Below are 27,747 nucleotides of genomic sequence, written 5' to 3'. Positions count from 1 at the left end.
TGTGTATGTTTGGACACTTATTGTAAAATTATTTAAATAATTACCTCTATCCTGTGGCTTTTATTTTATTTACTGTGCTCTCCTAAATTTTGTATAAGGAGTAGTTGGTATTTATTACATAAAAGAAAAACTCTTAATATGCATTTAAGATGAAAAGTAAATGAGTTCATTGATTCTACATTCAGTGATAATATGGGCCCATTTATTTGTCAAAGAGAAGTATCCCTATTTCTTCTGGGAAAATAATAACTCTTTGAAATGCACAACACTGGTTTATGGTTTCTCATTGCTTAAGTTCATCAGTCAAGAAATTCTTTTGACAAAATGAGGGACTCAGGCAGAAATTAGGGTTATAGTCTAAGAAAATATGCAGATATCCACATATTACTTTGTGTGGAGAAGGAAAATTTATACTGAATGTCCTATGACAATAAGGAGAAAAGTTTCTGTACTTGGATAAGTTCTGCTGTTTTCCTCCACTTGCGCTGCCGTGTCCAACTCTTTGTGGTCCCGTGGACTATAGCCCGCCAGGCTTCTCTGCCCATGGAGTTTTCCAGGCAAGAATATTGGAGCGGGTTGCCATTTCCTCCTCCAGGGGATCTTCCTGGCCCAGGAATCAAACCTGCATCTTCTACATTGGCAAGTGGATTCTTTACCACTAGCGCCACCTGAGAACCAGGAAGAAGTGGGGTTAGAAACTGAGGAACCGTGGAGACATCCACACACGACTGTAGCCCACCAGGCTCCTCCGTCCGTGGGGTTTTCCAGGCAAGAGTACTGGAGTGGGGTGCCATTGCCTTCTCCGACTACTTTGTGTGGAGAAGGGCAATTCATACTGAACATCCTCTGACCATAATGAGAAAAGTTTCATCACTTGGACAGTCCTATCACTTTTTTGCAATTCCTACATATTCCAAAATAACAGAGATCTCAAAAGGAAAGGTCCAGTTTTGTCACTGTGTTTTTTTAACACTGTTCTAAGAACAAAAGGAAAGAGGAAAGCATATAAATTGGTGACTTTCCTTAAGCCACCACTTTGTCCAGAAAGAATTTTTATTGAATCAAGTGATTAGGCATGTGTTGTTAACAGCATGCATTGCTGAGTGGTTAGTACACATAGAGAGATTAATGTGGTCTAGAAGAGTCAGGGAAGATTTCAATGATATGGTGGCATCTTAAAAGATAGACTCATCAATATGAAGGGAGTATTGTTTTGGCAAGATAAACAAGGGACATGCCAAGAAGGCTGATACTGAATGGCACCTGTGGGTGACTGAGTTAATAGAGGATAAGTTTGGGTATCAACTTGTGGGGAGAGTAAAAATTCTAAGTGTCAAATGATATGCACATTCAAAGTCTGACAACTTGCCTGGTGGTTCATAGTGACTTTCTGGTAAAGCCAGTGGTTACACACAGGTCTCCATCTTGTTAGAGGTGAGATGAGAATTAGGAAGTTGATAGAAATTTTTCCTTTAAAGATATTGATCATCCATCCTTGGATCTGGCCTGTAGGGATCAGATGTGGCCATTCTTCAATATTTTGAGTTATCATAGCACAGTGAGGATGAGCTCAGAGCCTGGAATAGAAATGTCCTAAGTTGCAGGCTATCTCTACCACTATGCAATTGCATAACCTTGCCAAATGGGTACCTCGAGCCTAGAATTCAATTTCATCTAGTTATTTATTAAATGGAACATTGCATACTGATGAGAAAGAGAGAGATTTGTGGCAGTGGAAGGTAAGAATGGTAGTAATTAGGGCTCCAATTTTTAAAATATCTCTGAAGAAACATAGGCAAGGGAAGGGAAAGTCACTCAGTTGTGTCCAACTCTTTGCGACCCCATGGACTGTATAGTCCATGGAATTCTCCAGGCCAGAATACTGTAGTGGGTAGCCCTTCCCTTCTCCAGGGGATCTTCCCAACCCAGGGATCGAACCCAGGTCTCCCTCATTACAGGTGGATTCTTTGCCACCTAAGCCTCAAAGGAAGCCCAAGATTACTAGAGTGGGTAGCCTATCCCTTCTCCAGTGGATCTTCCCGACCCAGGAATCGAACCGGGGTCTCCTGCATTGCAGGAGGATTTTTACCAACTGAGCTATGAAGAAACATAGGAAGCAAATCTTATGCTGGCTTGTCAGGTGGTGTTAGTGGTAAAGTACCTGCCCGCCAATGCAGGAGATGCAAGAGATGCAGGTTCAGTCTCTGGGTCAGGAAGATCCCCTGGAGGAGAAAGTGACAACCCACTCTAGTATTCTTGCCTGGAGAATCCCATGGACAGAGGAGCCTGGGAGGCTACAGTCCATAGCATCACACAGAGTTGCACACAACTGAAGTGACTTAGCATACACAACCAGCCAGTTATAGTCAGAGGCTCTCTCTGCCATTCCCAGAGAACTAACTACAAAGCATCCTAGTCCTTCAGGTGGGTCAACAGCACCTACATAAGAGGGGTTCACATGGGTTCATCTGACCATGTAAATCTCAGCTTTCTTATCACCCACAGAGCCCATTGTAGGATCCAGTATTGCTTGAAAGTTTGTAGATTCTTGTATAAGACTCTTTCACTGTGCTCCAAATTGTACTGCTTTTCCATCAGAAAACATTTTTTTCTAGGACATTGATGATCCTTCCCCAGCCTTCTCTCCCAGAGTCTCCCTACCCGTACACTTTCTTTCCTTCTGAGATTTCTTATCAGGCCCCCCTACGGCACAGTGATTTTGTGCAAACCCCTCTGATGTGAAAACTGAGAAAAATCTTTCTGGAATCTTTTTGAAGCTTTGATTGATGTAAAACACAATAAAAGCACAGCTGGAATTGGAGATACCAAGCTCTGCTTTTTGGCTCAGCATCCAAGAGAAGGGGGAATAGCGAGCTTTGTTTGGTCTTGAATGTAAACGCAGAGCCAAGATGAAGCAGGTTGCCATTTATAAAAATACTTTGGAGCAATAACTGTGCTTTGAAACTAATGAGAATAATGTTTAGATTAATAGCTTAGGTCATATTTCATGTATTGTATTAAACACGGGAGAAAAAGAGCAAAAGGAGAAAGTTGGCTTAACCTTCAAAAATCTACACACATCACTAATCAAAGGACACATTTTAATGTTCTTGCAAAAATGCAATAAATGCTAGCTAAAACTTCCTACGATGCATTGGATTTCTTCTACAAATTTTTGCCATCATCTTTTGAAATGTGGGCCAAATTACTTTTTCCAAATATCGGTTTAGATGAGATTATTAGGCTTTTTTAAATGGAAAGGTTCATAGAGCACCTTGAGACCTGAATACAAAAATATATCTTCTAATCTTTAGTAAGTCATATATCTATATATTTCAAACCTGATACACAAATGTTCACAGGTCCATGATGAGTTATTAGCTCAGTGAATGCAAGATGAAAAGCAAGCCAATTTCAAAGCAATTCAAATGTGAATAAAAATAAACATGCCTACATCTTAGTAAGGATGTAAATATTAAATGAGTAAAAGTGGTTTAAGAGTTAACCATAGCTAAATATTATATATATGCATATATATGTATTAGTATTTACCATTTTGTTACTGTTATTTTTGTCTCCACTTTCTTAATATCAATTTCAATAATTATTTCTTGAAGAACAAAAACAATTTGTTTCATGAAACAAAGCCATTTAATTTAGAACCCTTTTATTTATTTATTTTTTAATTTTTTGACTGCACAGCTTCCTGGATGTTAGTTCCCCCACACCAGGGATCAAATGCAGGCCCTTGCAGTACAAATGCAGAGTCCGAACCACTAGGCCACCAGGGAATTCCCTAGGCCCCTTTTTAATAGTTGCTTGTAGGTTTTATTTTATTTAAAGGAAGGAGATAGTCTGCTCATGTTTCTGGAGTTACAGAAGTAAAAGATGTTTCTCGATTCTTCAAATAAAAATATGAATCCAAAGAAAAATATGAATGCATTTCCCAGAAATCACTTGTATACATGCAGCTATTTTCTGTAAATTACTTAATCTCCAGCTGGATGGGAAATCTTATCATGGCTCATTAATCATTTCATAAAATCACATAACATCAGAGATGAGAGAGAAATTTAGGGATCAACTATTCTAAATTAAGTCATTTTACAGATGAGGAAACTGAGACTCACTGAGGATGATTTATTTGCAAAGGCCATGTAACAAGTTTATAGCAGAATTACAAAAACTCTTTCAACATTCCAAGTCTGCTACTCAATACTACCACTCTTCCAAAATCAGAAAAAGCCTGTGTTTCATATCAGAGAATCAAGATTATCTAATCCAAGCCTAAAAATTAACATTTTTTGGCTTGGAATACAGCAATAATTCAGAAACAATCAATTTTTAAGAGACTTAACATACTCTAATCCTGGGAATAGACAGAGCTGGTGTTCATAGGACTCAATTTTATTGACTTGAATTTTATTTTTTAGAAGGGAACAATTCTTGGGAATGAAAGTCTTTCTGACCCAGAAGACCTAGTAATATACAGTTAACTTTGAAACATCATAATATGTTTATAAGATTTTTAAAAATCCGGTTATTTTTGAGAGAAGAGACTATAAGCTTAATAGAAGTAATTTTGTCTGAGAATTAGTCATTTAGCTTTTCTTAAAAAATTGGAGAAGTTTTCTCTTCTTTTATTTTTCTCTACCGATTTTTCTGGAACTTTCGTCAGCTCTTAGCCTCCTAGCCACCTCTCTCTCTCTCTCTGGGTGTATATATGTATATATATACATACATATATATATATATATATATATCATAAACATTAAACTTTGTGTTTTCCAACTGTCTCTTATACATAATCGCTTTGCGCTACATACTGCTGTGTTTTTTACTTAAATGTTTCAGGTGATTATCAATGTAAATTCTTAATAGTTTGGGGGAATTCTGATAAATAACAATGGACCTGGTAGACAAGAAGAATTTGCCAAAATATCAGGAAGAAAGAAAAAAACTTGACAGGAAGAAGGATAATCTGGTACAAGAAATGAAGGAGATTTGAGTTATACAGGTCAGAAAGAGAAGAAAGTCTTTCAAAAACTAGAAAGTAAGAGCGGGAAATTGAAAGGATAGCTGTGTCTATCATGTTTATTCAATCATTCATTTATTAAACAAATATTTACTATACAAATGCTATGTGTCTTATTCTTAGGACTTAGTCCTATTCTTAGGACTCAAGATACATCAGTGAGCAAAACCAATAGGAATGCTCTTCCTAAGAAGCTTCTATTGTAGAGCAGGGAGATAGACAGTAAATTGCAAACTTAAATAAGTAAAGGATATAGTATCTCAGAAATTGAATCCTGCTAAGGAAAAGTGCTAAAGGAACAGTGGCTGCAGAACTAAATGAGTTGAGCATGAAAGGCCTTCTAGAGAAGATGACATCTGGGGAAAGACTTGATTGAATTGAGGGAGATAACCATACAGATGTCTAGGGCTAGGGTATTCAAGCGGAGCAACCACTCATTGCAAATTTCTGAAGGTGTAAAAACAGATGGCAGTGTGGAGGGAAAGAGGGGCTGAAATCAAAATGAGGGAGGAAGATTGGTAGGAAACGAGGTCACCGAATTGCAGAGAATGCATCTGATTTGTTCTTATTATCAGCAGCATTAAGCTTGGTGCCTGGCGTAGAGTTAATGCATGGTGTAGGCTGAAAGAATGACTAAGTAAACTAGTGGGAAGAGTAGGATCTAGTAGGACTTCCTATCATTTAAATGGGAAGAGTAACTGGGATGAGATGACACTTGCTGACCAAGATGGTTAAATATCTGTACATACGTCAACATGACTGCATTTGTTTGAAATATTTCTGATGTGAAAGAGAGATCAGATAATGATTTAGGGCTAGTGCTGTACATCATGAGACAAAATAATTAGTGTCACTCAGTCTGATTTGCTTATTTCGTACTTATTTCATTTTCCCCTCCACTCTTCTTACCTGACCCTCCTTCTATTGCTCTCCTCTTTTCAACTTCCTTTCCTCTTTCTTTCTACCCTCAAACCCAGAAGTAGCCCAAGCTTGTGGAACTGAACAATATGTAGCAGTGATTTCACTCAGGTTTAAAGACATTTAGATTAACAGCAGTGAGGCAGTGCCTTTGTGTACTTTTACTGTACATGACTGTATAGAGTACAAAATTATAGTACCTTTATTTCAGCCCAGGATGTACAGAAACAAGCATAAAAGCAGCAATGATGCAGTTGGTACTACTGTATTTTTCAAGATACTACACTCTAAGATTAAAAATGTTTTCTTTGTTTTTTGTGTTTGTTTTTATGTATTAATTGTGTGAAAATGATTATAAACCTATTACAGTACAGTACTGTACAGCCAATTGTGTTAGTTGGGAACCTAGGCTAACTTTGTTGGAGTTATGAACAAATTGGACTTATGAACACACTCCTAGAACAGAGCTCATGTCTATGTAGGAGACTTACTACACACAAGCAAAATGTCCTTATCATAAAAATAACCCCATCCCTTTCTACTTCTCTCAGTGTGTCTTTGGAAGAATGTAAAAATTCTCCTTCTGGCTAGACACTTCTAGGGGTGGGTCCCTTTATGGGTTAATTTATCTACCATTAACATCATGAAGCAACCTCTAGTCCAGATGTTATAGAATCATGAAAAAGGATAGCTGGTTGATATTACTAGACCTCTCAAGATCTTAAATACTGTTATGATTTATCTCCTCCATCCCATAAGGTATTTTTTTGTGTGTGTATAGGTGGGACTTCTTCATTTCTCCTCTGAACATAAGGTTTAGAATGACCTTGGAAGGAGCTGGAGGTTTTGCACACCTTAACAAGTATTTGAGTTGATAACATTTGGACTGTCAATGCTATAATCCCTCCCTCCCCACTTCCACCTGCAAGAAGAAGCAAAGACCAAAATCTACCTGGAACATCTGTTTTCCTAAGATGATTTTTTGGCATTTGTTATTATTAGATTAATGCTTGCTCACTGGAAAAAATGCACACTATACAAAAGAGTATAATAAAATGCAAAAGCCTCAAAACCAAGTCCCTCATTCCTCAGAGGTTCCCAGGGTTAACAGTTTAAAGTGAATTCTTCAAAAATTTGTGTATGTTTCATTAAATATAGTATACTTATATTTTTTTAAATAATGTGTTCAAGCCATGTAGACAGTGCTGTCCTTACCGCTTTGCATCATTTCATGTTGTTGTGTATAGATCTTCCTCACTCTTTCTGAAGATTAAATGGTATTGCTTGGGTGGATAGCTCTAAGGTATTTAGCTGGTCCTTTTTTCTGTTCTTTCCAGTTGATCATTATTGCAAATGATGCAAGAAATTCCTGTGCATACATATTTGTGCACTGAAATCCATTTGATGATGACTGAAATCTATTGAAAATGCTTTAAAAAGCACTTCATATTATTTCTTTAAAAATGAACTGTGTAGATGCAACCTGTAAGAAAGGAACTGCAAAATACCCCTTATTTCATGCAATCCTAAAATATAGATACTGACTAGAAGGTGGATCATGCTTAATTATTCATTTTCTTCTTGGAGAAAAGGCAAATTACAGTGAGCTAAAAGGATTTAATATGCTTTAATATGCAGGAAAAATATGAAAATATGACTCCCCCTTATTGTGAAGTTTCATTTAGAGCACTTCCTTCATCAGAGGATTCTTGTTAGTTCACGCTTCATTTGAGTATCAGTCTTGAAAGAAACGGTGAAATGCATTTTCCAGGTTTCTCAGAACAGATGTGCCAAATTTTGTGAAGGCCACTTAAATTCCATAAATCTGTACAAAGAATAATTACAGTGATTTCCACCCCTCTGTAGGGCAATGATTTATTTTGGGTTATGAAGTTAGGTTATGAAGAGGGCCCTCGTAATCTGATGTTACTTCGCTAGAAAATCTTCTCCAGTGGGTTGCTAATAAATGTTTAACAACTGGCTCACTTCCTACTAGAAGAAAATATATCTATTATTTTTATATATAAAATATACATAAAATGAAAGCATGCATACAGAAGTTTATTTTACATTTGACTGATGTAAAACATATGGAATTTATCATTATTAATTAAATATGCAATCCACTTTATTACAAATAGCTAATTGATTCTCATGCAGTGTTCTCATTGATCTTAGCTGAACTGCTATTGTTGTTGTTGTTGTTCAGTCGCTAAGTCATGTTCGACTCTTTTTGACCCCATGGACTACAACATGCCAAGCTTCCCTGTCCTTCTCCATCTCCTGGAGTTTGCTCAAACTCATATCCAATGAGTCATTGATCCAGCCACCCAACCATCTCATCCTTTGTCATCCCCTTCTCCATTTGCTTTAATCTTTCCCAGCATCAGGATCTTTTCCAATGAGTCAGCTTTTCACATCAGGTATTGGAGCTTCAGCTTCAGCAACAGTTCTTCCAATGAAAATTTAGGGTTGATTTCCTTTAGGATTGACTGGTTTGATCTCACTGCAGTCTAGGGGACTGTCAAGAGTCTTCTCCAGCACCACAATTTTAAAGCATTAATTCTTTGGTGCCCAGCCTTCTTTATGGTCCAACTCTCATATCCATACATGACTACTGAAAAAAACATAGTTTTGACTATATGGACCTTGTCAGCAAAGTAATGTCTTTGCATTTTGATATGCTGTCTAGGTTTGTCATAGCTTTCCTTCCAAGGAGCAAGCATCTTTTAATTTCATGGCTGCAGTTACCATTAGCAGTAATTTTGGAACCCAAGAAAAGAAAATCTATCACTGCTTTCTCTTTTTCCCCTTCTATTTGACATGAAGTGATGGGACCGGATGCCATGATCCTAGTTTTTTTAATGTTTGCGTTTTAAGCAAGTTTTTGAACTCTGGTATTTATAGCCAATTTATTCAATGCACATGAATGTAGTTCCAACATAAATGTTAGTTAATATTTTACTAACATTAATAAATGACAGAAATCACATGATAAAACACAATTACCAAGGTGATGTCACTGAACGCAGAACTGAGAGGAGATTGCATAGCATATAATTGTATAGTATTCCCGCCATACATTACAGAAGACATGGATGATAGTACAAAGTATGAAGATCTTTAAGAAATGATGTTTTGAATATCTATTACTTTTGTTTCTAATATAATTTGCTGAATTATAATTTATATAATTTTATGTTTAATAATGGCAGTGGTCAATGACACAAAATTCTTAAAAGTTTGATAGCTGAATCTGGTGAGCTTGTGAAGTGGTTCTAGCTCACTACTGGTTTGTGTTTCATCATTTCCAAGAGGAAAATCTACTATATTCAGGACTGTCTCTCAATGCCACTCAAGACTGATAGACAAAAAGAATTTTAATTCCTGGACATGCAAAGATTGGGTAGAGTTTGAATTTTTGGAAAATTTAAATAACTGAGTTTGTTTTGAATTTAATCAGCTAAACTTTTTTTGAAAGCATAAATAGATGGCCTACTTTGCATAGATTTTGAGATTCTAGCAAGATTCTCTTATCCAAATGATTATTTTATGCAATAGCCAAATTGCAAGCACTAGTGAAGGAGGAAAATGTCCCATGGCATCTCTGTCCCTTCTAACAAGAAAACAGCTGAATAATTTGATAATGTGTCCAGACAAAAGTATGGTTCTTTGAGTTTAAAGTTATTTCAAAAATTTACACTTTTGTTCCAGACTCAGGGAAATGTAAAATAATGGATTCCTCTTTCTAAGAAATAAATATTTAAATAATGTTATTATAAGGTCATCTCCCGTTCTTTCATCTTGTGGTAAATTTAGTAACAAAATCCCTTTGCTCATTAAGCTCTGTTTTTTGCCTCGTCAGTCATCTGGAGGGGCAAGGAGCATCCTTTTTTCTCCTTTGTGTCCTTGCAATGTTTCATTTCTTCTTTTTGTTATTTTTTCAACAGTTTTATTGATATATGTTGCATACCATCAAATTAATGTTTAGAATACATATTTCAATGGCTTTTAGTATATTTACAATTATACTTTTACATTAAAAACTGCTTCTAGTACTGCAAAATAGGGACAGAATTTCATTGTTTCATTTTAGTGATCCTTGATTGCAAATTCTTCTTGTGTTGGTGATTGTTATATGTACTTTCAATTCTTTTTCTTACTCCTCATTTCATTTTCAGTAAATGCTATAGTTTTTAAAAGTAGAACTCCATTAGCAAAACACACACACACACCCCCAATGTCTGGAGGACAAAAAGAATTTTAGTTTCCAGTCATACAAACATCAATGATCAAAGCAAAGAAGTAGAGGAAAACAACAGAATGGGAAAGACTAGAGATCTCGTCAAGAAAATACCAAGGGAACATTTCATACAAAGATGGTCACAAAAAAGGACAGAAGTGGAATGGAAACAGAAGCAGAAGATATTAAGAGGTGGCAAGAATACACAGAAGAACTATACAAAAGAGATCTTCAGGATCCAGATAACCACGATGGTGTGATCATTCACCTAGAGTCAGACATCCTGGAATAAGAAGTCAAGTGGGCCTTAGGGAGCATCACTACGAACAAAGCTAGTGGAGGTGATGGAATTCCAGTTGAGCTATTTCAAATCCTAAAAGATGATGCTGTGAAAGTGCTGCACTCAAAATGCCAGCAAATCTGGAAAACTCAGCAGTGGCCACAGGATGGGAAAAGGTCAGTTTTCATTCCAATCACAAAGAAAGACAATGCCAAAAAATGCTCAAACTACCTCACAATTGCACTCATCTCATACGCTAGCAAAGCAGTGCTCAAAATCCTCCTAGCCAGGCTTCAACAGTACATGCACCATGAACTTCCAGATGTTCAAGCTGGATTTTGAAAAGACAGAGGAACCAGAGATCAAATTGCCACCATCCGTTGGATCATAGAAAGAGCAAGAGAGTTCCAAAAAACACCTACTTCTGCTTTATTGACTATGCCAAACTCTTTGACTGTGTGGATCACAACAAACTGTGGAAAATTCATAAAGAGATGGGAATACTAGACCACCTTACCTGCCTCATGAGAAATCTGTATGCAGGTCAAGAAGCAACAGTTAGAACTGGACATGGAAAAATAGACTGGTTCCAAATCAGGAAAGGAGTATTTCAAGGCTGTATATTGTCACCCTGCTTATTTAACTTATATGCAGTGTACATCATGAGAAATGCCAGACTGGATGAAGCACAAGCTGGAATCAAGATTGCCAGGAGAAATATCAATAACCACAGATATGCAGATGACACAACCCTATGGCAAAGAGTGAAAAGAAACTAAAGAGCCTCTTGATGAAAGTGAAAGAGGAGAGTGAAAAAGTTGACTTAAAACTCAACATTCAGAAAACTAAGATCATGGCATCCAGTCCCATCTCTTCATGACAAATAGATGGGGAAACAATGGAAACAGAGAGAGACTTTATTTTGGGGGGCTCCAAAATCACTGCAGATGGTGATTGCAGCCATGAAATTAAAAGACGCTTGCTCTTTGGAAGAAAAGCTATGGCTAACCTAGACAGCATATTAAAAAGCAGAGATGTTACTTTGCCAACAAAGGTCTGTCTAGTCAAAGCTGTGGTTTCTCCAGTGGTCATGTATGGATGTGAGAGTTGGAGTATAAAGAAAGCTGAGCACTGAAGAATTGATTCTTTTGATCTGTAGTGTTGGAGGACACTCTTGAGAGTCCCTTGGACTACAAAGAGATCCAATCAGTCCATCCTAAAGGAAATCAGTCCTGAATATTCATTGGAAGGACTGATGCTGAAGCTGAAACTCCAATACTTTGGCCACCTGATGTGGAGAACTGACTCATTGGAAAAGCCCCTGATGCTGGGAAAGATTGAAGGCAGGAGGAGAAGGGGATGACAGAGGATGAGATGGTTAGATGGCATCACCAGCACAATGGACATGAATTTGAGCTAGCCCCAGGGGTTGGTGATAGACAGGGAAGGCTGGCATGCTCCAGTCCACAGGGTCAGAGAGAATTGACACAACTGAGCAGCTGAACTTAACTGAACTGAAGCTAACATTAAAGTTTGCAATTTTTGGTAAAGGGGATCTAATGGGCTGAACTTTCTGAAAGTATAGGAAGTAGATGACCTACTTTACATAAATCTTGAGATTCCAGCAAGATTCTCTTAGTCAAATGATTATGAGTTTGAAACTTCAATTTAAATCAAATTAGCATGAACAGGGCAGAATCTGTTTTCTTAGAGACCAGGGAGGGTATCCACCTTAGAGCAAGAAGAGTCACGGAATCAGTGGGCTCGCTTTGGTGTAACACGGTCTCACCTCGACAAGGAGGATGACTTTGCAGATTCCCCGTAGTGTTTTGCTTTTTATGTTTTCATTTAATGGTGTGACATCCTATGACAATTATCATTATTTTGGGTCCCATTTTCCCTCCGAAGCAGCTTTGACACAGATCAGTGCATCTCAGTGTCGTTTTTTATGGCGCTGCAACATCAGAAAATGACAGCTGGAAATCTTAATTGGTCCAGTGACAGAAAATATAATGACTGTTCACAGTGACTTATTTTATCTGACCTTGTGCTTAATTCAGAGGTAAATTTTCATCTCACTATTTGAAAAGAGAAAGTGGTGGGCTGATGAGTGGGTCAGATGGCCCAGAGAAAGAGCCTTCTTTTGGAGAGAAATCGCTATTGGTTTGGGAGCTGTTATCAAATTAGAATTTAAGTGTTGGTCTCAAAAATGGATACCAGGGTCTCTGTGCCTATTTGAACTGCCAACCTTTCTGCTGTGCCTGCCATTAGAAGATGCAGCATGGAAGGTTGCCCACAAGTGACTGGCTGGAGGCCCTATCACAGAGGCCACCAGACAGCTGTCAGACAGACTGGCATTTGATCATTACTGACTTGGTCTGGAGCCCAGTGACTTTGACCCAGAGGCAAAAGGTTTCCTATAATACCACCCAAATTGCTCAATCCCCTGGTCCTAGAGAGAAAGCTGTTTCTAAAATAAGGTCATCATGTCTGCCCTACTGAGTCTTGCTATTAAACCAAGATTCCAAGTGTCCTTTTGGCAGTTAAAAACTGGTATATAAGCAAAGTATTAAATCTCCAACATCTTTAATTCACCTTGGACAGGGTGTAGCATAGAGAAGGAGGTGGCGTGATTCAGTGAAAAAATGCTGGACTTAGGTTGAGATGGTACCTCTGAGCTTCATTTCTAATGTTTGCCTAATTCACTGGGTAATCATAAGAACTGAAGAATAAAATGCATATGTATATGATCAATAACTCTAAGTTTCTTTTAGATTATGACTGATGATGAAGGTGATGGTGATGATGATAATGATGGTGATGATGATGGTAGTATTAGTGGTGGTGAATGCCATATTTTTTCTTCTATAGGCATGTTATTGTTTTCTTACCATATAAGATGATATCAAGGATACTGTTGGTAATGGATGTAGTATAAGATAGTTAGAGGCATAGACTTTAAAGTAAAGTACTTTACAGCAATAAATTGCTTTAAACCAATAAAGGAAAATGAAGACCTGGCTTGAAATTCTGGCTCTAACACTCATAAGCTGGCAAGCTACAGTTTCATCTATAAAGAAATACTACTTGGGGTTGTTGAAAGAAGTAAGTGACATAAGGCATGAGAAGCAGTTAGTTCAGCACCCAACACATGATTAGTACTCAGTACATTTCAACTTGTTCATGTTCCTTTCAATTCATTAAGTGCAGAGCTTGTGTATTTCTCAGTGAATCATTCACCAGATTGAGACCAAGAGAGGTTCACTCAGCAGGTTTCTTCGCCACGTGTATGTTTATGTTAGTTTAAGTCTCCCAAGAAACAGACACAAAGATCAGATTTTCTAAAAATTAAAGTTTTTCAAGGAAAATGAGGATGGAGTTAGTAGGAAGGCTGGGGAACCACTGGACCAGGATGTACTTTGAATTCCAAGTGAACAGAAGTTGGGTGGAAGCTTCCTGGACCACTGTGCTTAGTTGCTCAGTTATGTCCAACTCTTTGCATCCCCATGGACTATAGCTCACCAGGTTCTTCTGTCCATGGGATTCTCCAGGCAAGAATACTGGGTTGCCATTTCCTCCTCCAGGGGATCTCCCTGACCCAGGAATCGAATTCATGTCTCCTGTGTCTCCTGCATTGCAAGCAGCTTCTTTAACCACTGAGCCTTTGTGCAGACCAAGAAAGATGCAGTAAAGCTGTCAAAGGACAGATGCCTCCTCAGAACAGAGTCAGCTGTTAGAGGGGCTCCATGTCTTACAGAGTGAAGCCACTGTGTTCCACCCTTGCTTGGAAGCAGCTTGAGTGAAAACACAGCTGGGGTGCAAATGTGGCAGTTGATTTCAGAGCCCAGCAGATGGGTCCCTTCCATCAGGTCCACCTCCTGAACTTGGAGGTCAGGGAGGCACATTCTGTAGCCATCTTGCCTTGAAAAACAGTGATTGCTTGTTAACTGTAATTAACTCATTCAGTCCTTAAATTTCAAAGTGAATCTTTTCATGGTAGTTGCTACATTGCTCCAGGTGTTGGCTAGTGTTGACTGTCTCCTTCTGATGGTGTCTACTCTTCATAAGCAATTCAGTAAACTTGCCTTCTTCACTGGTTCATCTTCCCCAAACATGAGAAACAACTGAAGTTCCCTAAGCAGCTGAGCCCAGTGCGACCTTCTTCATCCCTTTGTCATGCTCACTTCCTGCAAGAAATGCCTCTTGCGCTACCAGGAAAGTCACATCCCAATGTGGGAATATTGTATCTGTCTCCTCCCAGTGGGCTCTGCCTCTTGGACGCTGTGTGAGCATTATGCTTCCTGCCCAGTTCCTCTTGATCACATGCTTGCCTCTGTGTTGGTGGGATTGGTTTTTAGGAGTGGAAGGCACAGATCTTGTTCTGTGTAGGAGGTTTTACGACTGTCTGCCTTTGCTCTTTCACCAAAGGAAAGTCAAAGTAAGGGAAGTAGTCAAGTGAGTCACATGTCAGGATTTATTCTGAAGAGTGCTGTCATTTTATTCTGCATTACTGCAGCATTGGCTCTGCTTGATACCTGAGTCACCATTCAAAATGGAAATTGATTTGGTTTATGCCATCTTTGAGTAGCAGATAAACTCTAAGCCAGGCTCTACCAATTTAAAGCCTTCCTGATTCCAGAAATGGAGAGCATTTGTTCATTTCAGCTTTTCAGCAGAAGGCTTTTTGTGGGCATGTGGTATGGTACACCTCTCAGAAAGACTTGCTAAAAGAATGAATGAATGAATACATGAATGAATGAATGGAGTGAGATTGTTTGAGGAATTTGGTGCCTCAGAATTATATGATCTTATTTTGTGTTTCCTCTTTGTAGGAAAGAGAAACCTTACGCTTTGAATTGTATTATTGCTAGACAATTCACAGGATCAAAGCATAATATGTGAGAACCAGAAAGTTTTCATACAACCTGTTCTAGTTCATTGGAAAAAAAGTAAAATAAGAATTGAAGGGGAGTGACTTCAATTGAAGGTCATACAGTTAATAAAGACCAAGTCTATACTCTACCTTCCTCTCTTTTCACTTTCAGCTAAAGCTGCTGCTTTCCCTTTTCATGTTTATAGTTTATTTGAAAAGAAACATTACTGGTTCTCAAAATTTACAAAAATTCCATTCAAATGCTCTAAAACCCACTTGAAATCATGAAGACAGTGAATTTGCCCAATAAGACTTACCCCAATCATCCATTCATTCAACAAATGTTGAGAGCTTAGTATGTGCCAGGTATTGTGTATATGCTAAGAAAATAGAAACACAAAGACAGGCAAAGTCCCTTCCCTCCTGGTGCTTCCATTCTAGTTTATGTTTAGAGAGACTCTTTATCTGTGAGTGTCACTCACCAGCTAGATGACCAAGGACAAATGTCCCCATCCATCTGAGCCTCATATTTCCTTGTCTTAATAATGAAACCAGTAAATCCCACTTTACTTGGAGAGCAAACCAAAAAGAGAACCAGAAAGTAATGGTAATTCACTTGACAAAATGCCAGGCACATAATTATAACTAAGGGTAGCTTTTGTCCTAATCAAGCCTGGGTTTTCCAGCTGCCCTGGTTTCAGCCCTATTGTTTTCCTTCTTACAAAGAACTGCAGCATGGTGGAAGCCTTAGCCAGAGCAATCCTTTACCTGCTTAAGTTCCAACTACACTAACTTTATTTCTGCTTCACAAACACTTCTACTTCCTTTTTCCCCTTTAATGTCTTTGGATTCAACCCTCTGCCTGGAACATCTAACCCTCCCAACTTCGCTCTCAGGCTTCCTACTGTCTTTTGTATCTGCTTCACTCTTGCTCACCTTTACTCTCAGTTTAATTATCACTTGGCAAGAAGTCATCTCCTACCTTCCTAGGCTTAATCAGATATTGGCCACACACTCTTACAGCAGGTCCACTGACATAGCTTGCAGAGTCCAGCCCAAAGTGAATATGTGGAACCCCTTGTTCAAAAAGCAAAAGTATTGCAAAAGCTAGTAGATTATCGTTTCTCCCTTCTTCTTCCTTCGTACTTAATTTGTCATGATGCTTTTTACTTGTTATTTGATGTTTTCAGTAAAGAAAAGTTAAAATTTGTAACTACCAGCATGCATGTAATACATTATTAAAATATAGTACAACATTTTAAATGATTGTATTTTGACATTTATCATGATAGTGTTCAAAGCCGATTCTAATAGCAAATATGAGTTTAACATGTATGCAAAAACAGAAATTGCACAATTCCTATTGTGTATTTAATACACGCATGTATGTATTTCCTTCTTATCAGAACAAAAGAAATGTTGCACAGAGCTAATTTAGGTGTTTTTAATGCAAAATAGATGGGGAAACAGTGGAAACAGTGACAGTCTTTATTTTGGGGGGCTACAAAATCACTACAGATGGTGACTGCAGCCATGAAATTAAACAACGCTTGCTCCTTGGAAGAAAAGCTATTACCAACCTAGTCAGCATATTAAAAAGCAGATACATTACTTTCCCAACAAAGGTCCGTCAAGTCAAAGCTATGGTTTTTCCAGTAGTCATGTATGGATGTGAATGTTGGACTATAAAGAAAACTGAGCGCCAAAGAATTGATGCTTTTGAACTGTGGTGTTGGAGAAGACTCTTGAGAGTCCCTTGGACGGCAAGGAGATCCAATCAGTCCATCCTGAAGGAAATCGGTCCTGTATATTCATTGAAAGGACTGATGCTAAAGTTGAAACTCCAATATTTTGACCACCTGATGCGAAGAACTGACTCATTCGAAAAGACCCTGATGCTGGGAAAGATTGAAGGCGGAAGAAGAAGGGGATGACAGAAGATGAGATGGTCGGATGGCATCACCGACTCAATGGACATGAATTTGAGTAAACTCTGGGAGTTGCTGATGGACAGGGAGGCCTGGCGTGCTGCACTCCATGGAGTCGCAAAGAGTCGGATACGGCTGAGCAACTGAACTGAACTGACTGGAGAAGGAAAAGGCAACCCACTCCGGTATTCTTGCCTGGAAAATCCCATGGTCAGAGAAGCCTGGCAAGCTACAGTCCGTGGAATTGCAAAGAGCCAGGCACAACTGAGTGACTTCACTTTCACTTTCATTTCATTTCTTGATGTGCACATATTGTATCAAGGTTCTCTACTTTCAGCTTCCTGATGGATAAAAAGGGAGGAAAAGAAAAGGAACTGTGGGTTACCCTTTCCCCTTTGCTTCAGTGCCTCCCTATCCAGCATTAGTGGTTGGCTGATACAGGAAAGTTACGTGAATAAGAAAAGATATGATAGACTTTCTAGGTTGCTCATATTTCTTTCAATGTTATTAGCCTCTTTCTGCGTTCAAAGCAGGTGCTTGATAGAACAGAAAGGGTTGCCTCCAGGTGCTGTCAGTATGCCTGCTTACTCAGTCTTAGATGTAAGATACTTATATTCTTTTAAGTAACGCTGAACCACCACATATCCTAGTTTTCACCAACATTCTGTGCTACATATAAATGGGGGCAGAAGAAGAATGGTGGGCATTTATAGTGCACTATCTCCTCTGGTCACCTGCATATTCCCTTATACCACTGTACTTAATTGTAACACGCAATTTCATACTTAAAATTATCAAAAAATTTCCAGACAGCAGTGGGAGAGCATTAAACCAAGTCTGCAGCTTTTCTGAGCATGGACTCTCATGAGATTCCTCAGACCCTGTGCCTATGAAGCTGATTTTGCTTAGAGCATCCTGTGCTTTTTTTTTTTTTTTTGCATTTTATTTTATATTAATATTTTATTATGTATTTACTTTATGTTAACAATGTAGTGATATTTTCATTTGGACAGCAAAGGAACTCAGCCCTTTTTTATTTGTTTAACATGTTCTTCCATGATTAAACCATAAACTGCATAGGGCAGTGACCTTACACATCTTACTCACCTCTCCTCAGTAAATGTTTTTGAGTGTATGAGTAAAGATATGCACGTGGATGGAAAGACCAGGAGTCTGAAATCTTCAGGAACAAAATCAAGGAATGGCTTGATAGTAGCATTGTTGTTGGCCAGTCACTAAGTCATGTCCGACTTTTTGTGACCCTATGGACTGCATTACACCAGTTTCCTCTGTCCTCCACTATTTCTTTGTTCAAATTCATGGCCATTGTGTCAGTGATGCTATCTAACCGTGTCATCCTCTGCCACCCCCTTCTCCTTTGCCTTTGATCTTGCCCAGCATCAGAGTTTTTTTCCAATGAGCTGGCTCTTCCCATCAGGTAACCAAACTAGTGGAGCTTCAGCATCAGTCCTTCCAACGAATATTCAGGGTTGATTTCCTTCAGGATTGACGGGTTTGATCTCCTTGCTGTTCAAGGGAGTCTCAAGAGTCCTCTCCAGAACAATTCAGAGGCATCAGTTCTTCAGTGCTCAGCCTTCTTTATGGTCCAACTCTCATATCTGTACATGACTACTGGAAAAACGTAGCTTTTACTATAAGGACCTTTGTCAGCAAAGTGGCGTTTCTGCTTTTTAATACACTGTCTAGGTTTGTTAACTTCACACTTCAGGGAAATTAATGACAGAGATGAATATGCATGTATATAATTAGATTTCATAGGTACACTCCATCGTTGTCAATTCCCCTCTTCCTTGGGGTTATATTTTGCTTTCTAACTCTGTATGTTCTGCTTGATCAAACCTTAGTCATAAAAATAATCAATGTGATGGCTATCTAGTCTAAGAAACAATAGCTTCTTCTTCCCGTGTGTGTGTGTATGTATTTTAATGAATATAGCACTCCTGTGCAGAAAGAAAGAAGCTTTCCATTTCATTAATACTAGATTTTTCACATTGTTCAAGTTTCAAAAGGGAATGTTTCTTCTATTTTATAGGTCTTATTTTATTAGCCACACAAAGTGAAATAACAGTGTGTTTAACTACATCAAAAACAATAGAGACCCACTGCTACTTGCTTTCTTTTGTATAAATGTTAATGCATTTCTAACTCCATCCCACTGGTTGGTAAACCAAGCATTACCAAGTTACCGTGGCCCTATAATGTATTTCAGTCATTTTTAATAAATCCAGACTTTAAGATGGTTTATCATTATCTCTATAAGCTACTAGAAACAGATTCCCTTCCTGAACTGCTGGGTCCTGCAGCACTCTAGCTAATGAAAGTGGATTTGAAAACATCATTCAATTAAACAAACCTGCTGAAATTTGGTTTTTTGGTGTTTTTGTTTTTTAGCCAAATATAATGTTCAGCAAAATCTGTGACCTCACACTCTGACCTTCTTCACAGACTTTACTCATTTAAATGACAATCCTCTGGTTTCCAGTGCCTCAACTTTCTTTTCTGGACATGTTTTTAAAAGAATCCACTGTGCAAGTCTAGAATTTCCATAAACTTTAACTGAAAAAGGATATGTTTAAACACAAATGCACTTTCATTATGGTTTCAGCCATAAAAGAATAGACATACTATATAGAAATGTTAATCCATAACCACCTTATAACATCAAATGAATGAATATATTTGGCTATAATAATCAGATAGCAGAGACATTAACACAGAATGATGAGAAGAGTATATCATTCTTAGATTTCAAATATAATAAAAATTCATAATTTAAAAGAGTGAATAATGACCTTGTGACAACTGGATTTTGGTGAATATTATTGCCACTGGTATGATCTGATATTGATTCAGAAGTATTCATGACATATTACATCAGGAATATGGTGATGAACAAGGCTAACATAATTTCTGCCCTTAGGGAACTCATAACCAGGATCAGTGACCTGAGCAAATCAATTCTATCCTGAGTTCTTCTGGCTTTAAAACAACATTCACTTAATTGCACAACTATTTTCTGGATATTTACTAGAGATTGTCTGAGCATTGTAAGAAGCAAAAAATAAATTGTACACAGCTCCTAACTTCAAGGAACTTTTATTCTATGCATAAAGAGCTATGAAAATAAAATATGCAATGCCCCACAGAGAGATTTGGCTAAGATGCCATGAGAAGGAAAAAATGTAAATAATTTTCAGATAGTGAAATCAAGGCTTCCTTGAAAAAAAAAAAAAAAACAACTTTTGAATTGAATCTTAGGAGATGTAACAGATTTGGAAGTGTTGACAATGAGGGAAGAACAGGAATTCTAAGCAGAGAGCGTAGAAGACTTGAGGAGGAGAGGACACAGACTCCATAACATGGTCCCATACGGCTGAGTGTAGCGTGGGTGTGAATGCCGTGTGTGTGTCCTCTCCTTTACCCTAATGGCCTTGTCTGCTGAAATGCTTATTTATGAGGATTCTCAGTGCAAGTATTCCCTCACTGATAAGTAGTGTGTCTGGCATTTTAATCCTCTCCATTGTATAGATGGGTTCTGGCTAACTAGATGTTGAATTGGATTGAGTTGGAATCATGAGAAAATGTGATTGCAAGAATGGATTTTGGGAATTCCCTGGCAGTCCAGTGGTTAGGATTGAGTATTTTCACTGCCAAGGGTATACAGGATCAGTCTCCAGTTGGGGAACTAAATCCCACAATTCTGGGTGGTGTGACCAAAATAAAACGCACACATGGATTGGAACTAGATATTGAGGACTTTGCATGCCACGTGTAGAAACGTAAAACTACTGAAGACTTTCCCCCTGAATATAAAAATAATATTCGCTAATAATTTTTGTTATGGGCACTAGTTTAAGGCCTGTGCCGATTTGATTTTATATAGTCTTCAGAATAACCTGATGACATAGGCAATACTGTTATTCTCATGTTAGAGAAACTGAAGCCTGATGTTTTAGGGACTGGCCTAGAATCTGAGTGAGTCAGTAGTGGAGCCAGAATTTGAACCCTGGTAACTTGACTCCAGGATTAATACTTAAGTACTATGCAGAACAGTGCTGGAGAAAAAGGAATTTTGCAGAAATATCTGGAGTGAATCAGAAGGAGGAAGCTTGGTCAAGGATCTCAATTTGGAGGGAAGTGCAACAGAAAAGAAAAAATGATTATGGTGATACAGGTGAAAAGGAAAAATTTTGAAGGGATGTGTGTGTTGTCCATTCAGAATTAAAAGGGTTGGCAAATTATTCCACCTGAGGGGCAGAGAAGAGAAAGATTGTGAGATCTGAGTCCACAGAACTGGGAGGCAGACAGTCATATTCACAAAAAAATGAAAAACCCAGAAAGAAGCAAGTTCAACAGGGGAGGTTGTAATTCTGCGATCGATGGTGCAATTTATTATTTATAAATTACTCAAGTCTGAGTGTGACATCCTTTCATAATTTCTATTCCTTAGGGGAAAGGCACTCTTTATAAAGCAATACAGCTTCTTAAATACCACTGTTGTCATTTGTATTCTATTTTTGTAGTTATATTTTTTTCAAAATCAAAACATGATTGATTTTGGAAAATAAGCAGTCTATTTAGAATGTGTTTTTGTTAGAGGTTTAGAAGGAAAGCCAGAATTTTCCCAAAAAATAAACTTTAGTAGGGGACAGACTCAGTTCAATTCAGTCGCTCAGTTGTGTCAGACTCTTTGCAACCCCATGGACTGCAGCACGCCAGGCCTCCCTGTCCATCACCAACTCCCAGATTCTACCCAAACTCATGTCCATTGAGTCAGTGATGCCATCCAACCATCTCATCCTCTGTCGTCCCCTTCTGCTCCCTCCTTCAATCTTTGCCAGCATCAGGGTCTTTTCAAATGAATCAGTTCTTCACATCAGGTGGCCAAAGTATTGGAGTTTCGGCTTCAACATCAGTCCTTCCAATGAATATTCAGGACCGATTTCCTTTAGGACAGACTGGTTGGATCTCCTTGCAGTCCAAGGGACTCTCAAGAATCCTCTCCAACACCACAGTTCAAAAGCATCAATTCTTTGATGCTCAGGTTTCTTTATAGTCCAACTCTCACATCCATACATGACTACTGGAAAAAACATAGCCTTGACTAGATGGACCTTTGTTGGCATAGTAATGTCTCTGCTTTTTAATAAGCTGTCCAGGTTGGTCATAACTTTCCTTCCAAGGAGTAAGCGTCTTTTAATTTCATGGCTGCAGTCACCATCTGCAGAGATTTTGGAGCCCCCCAAAAATAGTCTGTCACTGTTTCTTTCCATTGCTTCTCCATCTACCTGTCATGAAGTGATGGGACATGAAGTGAGTGGACAGACTATCAAAGCAAATATAAGGATTTTTGTCATTGGGCCTTCAATGAATAACCAAAGAAAGAAGTGTTTTTATTTGAAAAAGTTAGTATTCTTATATAGTTTTAACCTTAAAAAAGTTATTCAAATTCAATAAATCTGCTTCCTTACCTGTAAAATGGGAACAGTATTGAAAGTAATCTCATAGATCTGTTGTATTTAATGAGATATATATGAAATCTTTGCAGAGTATTACCATAAACTAAGCCCATAAAATATTAGATACCAGTGTTACATGACTGTCAGTCCTTATATTCACTGAATTTCCTCACAGTCTGTGCCTCACTGTAAAGAGATGAGCATACCTAATATTTGTTGAGAGGTAACACATAACTGTTGTTTTCGAACCATAATTATAGCAGTCAAACTACTCTTTCTTAGAATCTGCAGCAGTTAACATTTGCTTTATCTTATGATTTGAAAGGGAAGGAAATAGGGACTGATTTTTACACTTCCTATAGTCAGAATTCATACTTCACACTACCCATTCGGCACTCTGGGTTTGATGTAAAAACATTAAGGAAAAGGAGAATAAGATAACATTGACAAAGAAAAATGAAATATATCCTAAAACAGTGGGTCTTCACCATGCTCAGACACTGAGATGCGTGGAGCTATATTGTTATTATCTGAAACAGACAAATGGAATCTTTTAGTGACATAATTCATGATGTTTAATTCAATCTTAACATCTGGGAAAAATTTTATTACATTTAAATACTACTGCGAAAATTAAAAACACTAGAAATTCACAACTCTGTGCATGCAAGTCCACAAAAACTAAAAGTGCTTAAACTAAACATGTGTGATTTTTCTGGAGTTCTTTAGTAACAAGTTTTGCCACCTCTTTTATTACCTTTTAATGATCAAGATATTAAACAACAATAAAATTCAGAAAAAAATGTATAGTAAAATAATATGAATTGAAATCAGTATGATCAATCAATTTCTATTTTCTTCCCCTTCAAAATGGGAATACTGACATTGATTTTGTTGTTTGGTTTTGTAGCTGAGGAACACAGTCTTGCTTGTCAGCCACCAGTGATCCATGTGAGCATAGTTCTGAATCACAACTCAGAAGCGAGACCGGAAACGAGAAGCCCTACGTAAGGGTAAGTTGGGCTTATGTGGCTGTAATTGCAGCGCTTTAAAAAAAGATATAGAGGTGATATTTTCCTGTGGGTATAACTGAGATGTAGCTGCCAAGAAAACTAACTGGATAGACTACATTAACAGCAAAATCCTCTCTAGAGCAAAAGAAATGACATTTCTTCCTGTTCTGTAATTGAGAGGCAGCACCTAGTTTCTTATATTCAGTTCAAAATATAGAACTTTAATGTGGGTAGAAATAAACAAATGCACTTTCAGGATTTTACCACCAGTTCCACGAACAGCAAGTGCATCACGAAGTGGCTCATTCTGTGCTTAGTTGCTCAGTCGTGTCCGACTCTTTGCGACCCCATGGACGTAGCCCGCCAGGCTCCTCTGTCCATGGGGATTCTCCAGGCAAGAATACTGGAGTGGGTTGCTATGCCCTCCTCCAGGGGATCTTCCTGACCCAGGGATCGAATCCAGGTCTCCCACATTTCAGGCTGATTCTTTACCCTCTGAGCCACCAGGGAAGCCCATGAGTGCCTCACCCCAGCAAGTCACCTTCGGCCCAAGCCTCCAGCCAGGAAAGGGAAGAATCAGGAGAATAGGGCAGAAAAATCTGAACTCAATAAAATGTAGACATGCTATTTAGTAGCTGGAGTTGTGACTGAACATGACATCATCTGTCATCTGTACCTACAGTGCTCAGTACGGTGGCTGCCAGCCATATGTGGTCATGAGTATTGAAATGGATAGTCTGAAGAGATAGGAGCTGTACATGTGAAATATACAGTAAATTTTAAACTTTAAGTATGAAAAAAATGAAAATATTGCACTTATGATTTTTATATTGATTACATGTTGAGATCATGTTTGGAGTATTTTGATTTAAATAAAATATATTATTTATTTTATTTTACCTATTTCTGTTTATAGTTTGTAACCTGGTTACTAAAAAGAAATTAAATACATGTGTGCTTTACATTGTATTCTATTAGACAACATTTTTCTAGACTGGGATCTCTTTTTTTAATGTAAAGATGTTAACTGTTTTAGACTTGTGTCTGTCACAGTTACTCACTCCTACAAGTGCATGAGCAGCCACGGGCAGTATGTCAACAAACGAATGTGGCTGTGTTCCAATAAAGCTTTATTTATAGATACTGAATTGTAAATGCCATACATTATCAGCTACTATGAAATATTACTTTTTCTTTTTTCTAACAATTTTAAAATGAAATAGCTCTTCCCTGGCCTATAAAAACAGGTTCCTCATGGGCCAGAGTTTGCAAACCCTGCATTTTATTCTAGATTTTACTCTGCATTTATTAACTTTGGCCCTCACTAAAATGACTTAATTTATATCCTTATCTAAAATTGTAACGTTTATAATAGCTTAATTATAAAATCCCCTCTCATCTGCCAAGCTGTTGGAATTCCAAGTGACATAGAAGGTAAATAACTTTACAATTTGATACAAAGATAAAATAGGCCAAGAATAAAATAAGCTGATTCTAAAATTAGCAGTAAATTTCCTGATGCTAGAAGTGTTTAAGCAGAGGGAAGTTTCTAGAAAAGGATTTTGTAGAAGAAAATTAAATGCTAAATGTATGATTTAATCAAATATGTAATAACTTCTTTTCAGATACCAAACGCAGTTTGTTTTATTTTGTTGTTATATGTTAACTCAATTTTAGTTGAAATGTTGTGGGATAAATGCAACAAGATTTCAGAGTTCAGGTTCTGACTCCTATCATAGAAATAATTTAATATATTGTGAAGATTTAGTAGGAATGTCAGATCTAATGGCTTGCATTTTTTCCATTTTGGTAGTAGAATACAGTAAGGTTTTAACTCAAGGAGATGAGATTATGTAGAGTAGATTAATACAAGTCTTTCTTTTATCTATCAAAGTAATATTAGGAAATTATCTGCAATTTACTTGAACACATAACCAACGATTTAAAATAAGTTGATAATTAATATTTTAAGTTGTACTTTGATAAATACCCTCCCAATGTTTTGATCTTCTCTGACAATTCCTAATGCTCCTCAGCTGTTAGAAGTATAGAATATATGATGCAATTACACTGAGTCTACATTTCTTGAGTTAATAAATTGGTCTCAATCACTAATGGATTCTTTATACTAACTGAATTTGCATGTTGAATTGGTTTAAATTGCCTGACCATATTTCAGGGTTAGATACAAAAGTGTGTGGAGCTATTACTTTTGTGTTGCTGTTGTTGGTTTGAATGATTTAGGTACTTGAAGTGAGAGCAGGGAATTAAGTGAATTTGTGCCTTCACCTTAGCCCAGCCTTTCTCTTTGTATAATGTATCTGTGACATTTGTCTTCAAGGAAAGCTTATCAGAACGAATGACCAGTTCTCATTAAGCTGATGATTTTGAGGAAGATTTCCTTAGATTCCATGTAATGATACATTACCTTCCCAAAGAATGCATTTAGCAATGAGAAATCTAAATCTGAATGTACACCCACCCAAATCAATCAAATCATCCTAACAATTTCAAGGGCAAAAAGGAGAGCAATGGCATATCCTGCAGCTGCTGACAAAGAAATCAACATGTCTGGTGCTTGGGTCTCATGTATGAGGAACAAATATTTCCAGTAGATGCTCTGCTTTCTCAAATTCACATGAGCTGGACATTTGCAACTTTGTTCTAAAGGCTAGAAGCAATAGACTAGTTTTTACCTTTCAGATTATAAAATGTAATCCTACGCAAATGTCCTTTGAGACTAGCCCATAAGATTCTCTCATAGTCTCTCCAGAGAAGTGAAATTTCAGCTGCAAAACAACCTTAATCCTTAAAGCTTCTATGAAAACTTAGGTGGAAGACAGGACAAATAAGCCTTTGCAAACAAGCTCCAAGGGAATATATGTAGCCCACATCCGTCATCCACAGTGTATCTCCTATTACACACAAATTTGTCTTAGTGAAAGGGAGAAGCAGACCATATTGATTTTCTTCATCTCTCTGGGGATAGAACTTCAGAATTGGTCAATTACAGTATTTCATATTTCCATATTGCTAGCCTGGACATATAATAGTTGACCCAACCAGCAGGCAGAAGCATATTTTATCCAATTAATGTTTGTATTCCTGGTTGTGTGTAACTTAAAATTAAAAGTCAGCTTTAGTTTCCAATATATACTTTGGAAAAAATATCTTATTATATTGTAGTTTGTGATTATGAAAGTAACATATGCACTCTCAAGAGACTTTGGAAAATATTGAAATAAAAAAATTAAAAGCCCTTACATCTCTACTACTATTTATATTCAAATATGTTTCTTTTCAATCTTTTTTTCATACTTTTACATTTATTTATTCAATTCATATGTGTAATGCCCAATAGTGAAGTGAAGTTGCTCAGTCGTGTCCGACTCTTTGCGACCCCATGGACTGTAGCCCACCATGCTCCTCCGTCCATGGAATTTTCCAGGCAAGAGTACTGGAGTAGGTTGCCAATTTCCTTCTCCAGGAGATCTTCCCAACCCAGGGATTGAACCCGGGTCTCCCACATTGCAGACAGATGTTTTACCTTCTGAGCCACCAGGGAAGCCCCTAATGCCCAATACATACCAAGAATTACCCTATCATTTGCACACACACATATGGAGAAGGAAATGGCAACCCACTCCAGTACTCTTGCCTGGAGAATCCCATGGATGGAGGATCCTGGTAGACTACAGTCCATGGAGTTGCAAAGAGTCGGACACGACTGAGCGACTTCACTTCACTTGCACACATAAAGGTAAATGAAAGAGATATTGTTTTTGCATTTGAAAAATTTATCATTTAGTCAGAGACAAACAAACTACTGCAAAATAACATGCTTTATGCCTTAATAGCATGAGTCAGAATATGATGGTCACACGTGAGGGAAAATATAGCCCAGACTTGGAGGACAACAGCAAAGGTTTATTAAAAAAAATACTGACTATAGGCCTACGATTGAGTGGCATTTAGTC

The 27,747-nt window shown here is 37.8% G+C and overlaps 1 protein-coding gene across 12 annotated transcripts in view; it reads left to right on the top strand.

Annotated features, from left to right (window-relative positions):
• The window catches only part of LRRC4C (leucine rich repeat containing 4C), a 1,846,189-nt gene that overhangs the window by 1,515,310 nt on the left and 303,132 nt on the right, over nucleotides 1–27,747 (top strand). For all 12 annotated transcript variants that reach the window (XR_014069612.1, XR_014069608.1, XR_014069606.1 and 9 more), the window contains one exon: nucleotides 23,668–23,770. The gene's annotated coding sequence lies outside the window, so the exon portion shown is untranslated. The remainder of the gene's footprint in view (nucleotides 1–23,667; nucleotides 23,771–27,747) is intronic.

The sequence above is a fragment of the Giraffa tippelskirchi genome, chromosome 11 (assembly GCF_054371585.1).
Source record: "Giraffa tippelskirchi isolate mGirTip1 chromosome 11, T2T-mGirTip1v1.2.pri, whole genome shotgun sequence".
NCBI lineage: Eukaryota > Metazoa > Chordata > Mammalia > Artiodactyla > Giraffidae > Giraffa > Giraffa tippelskirchi.
Note: the sequence above shows the minus strand (reverse complement) of the source record. Positions and strands in the feature narration are given on the sequence as shown.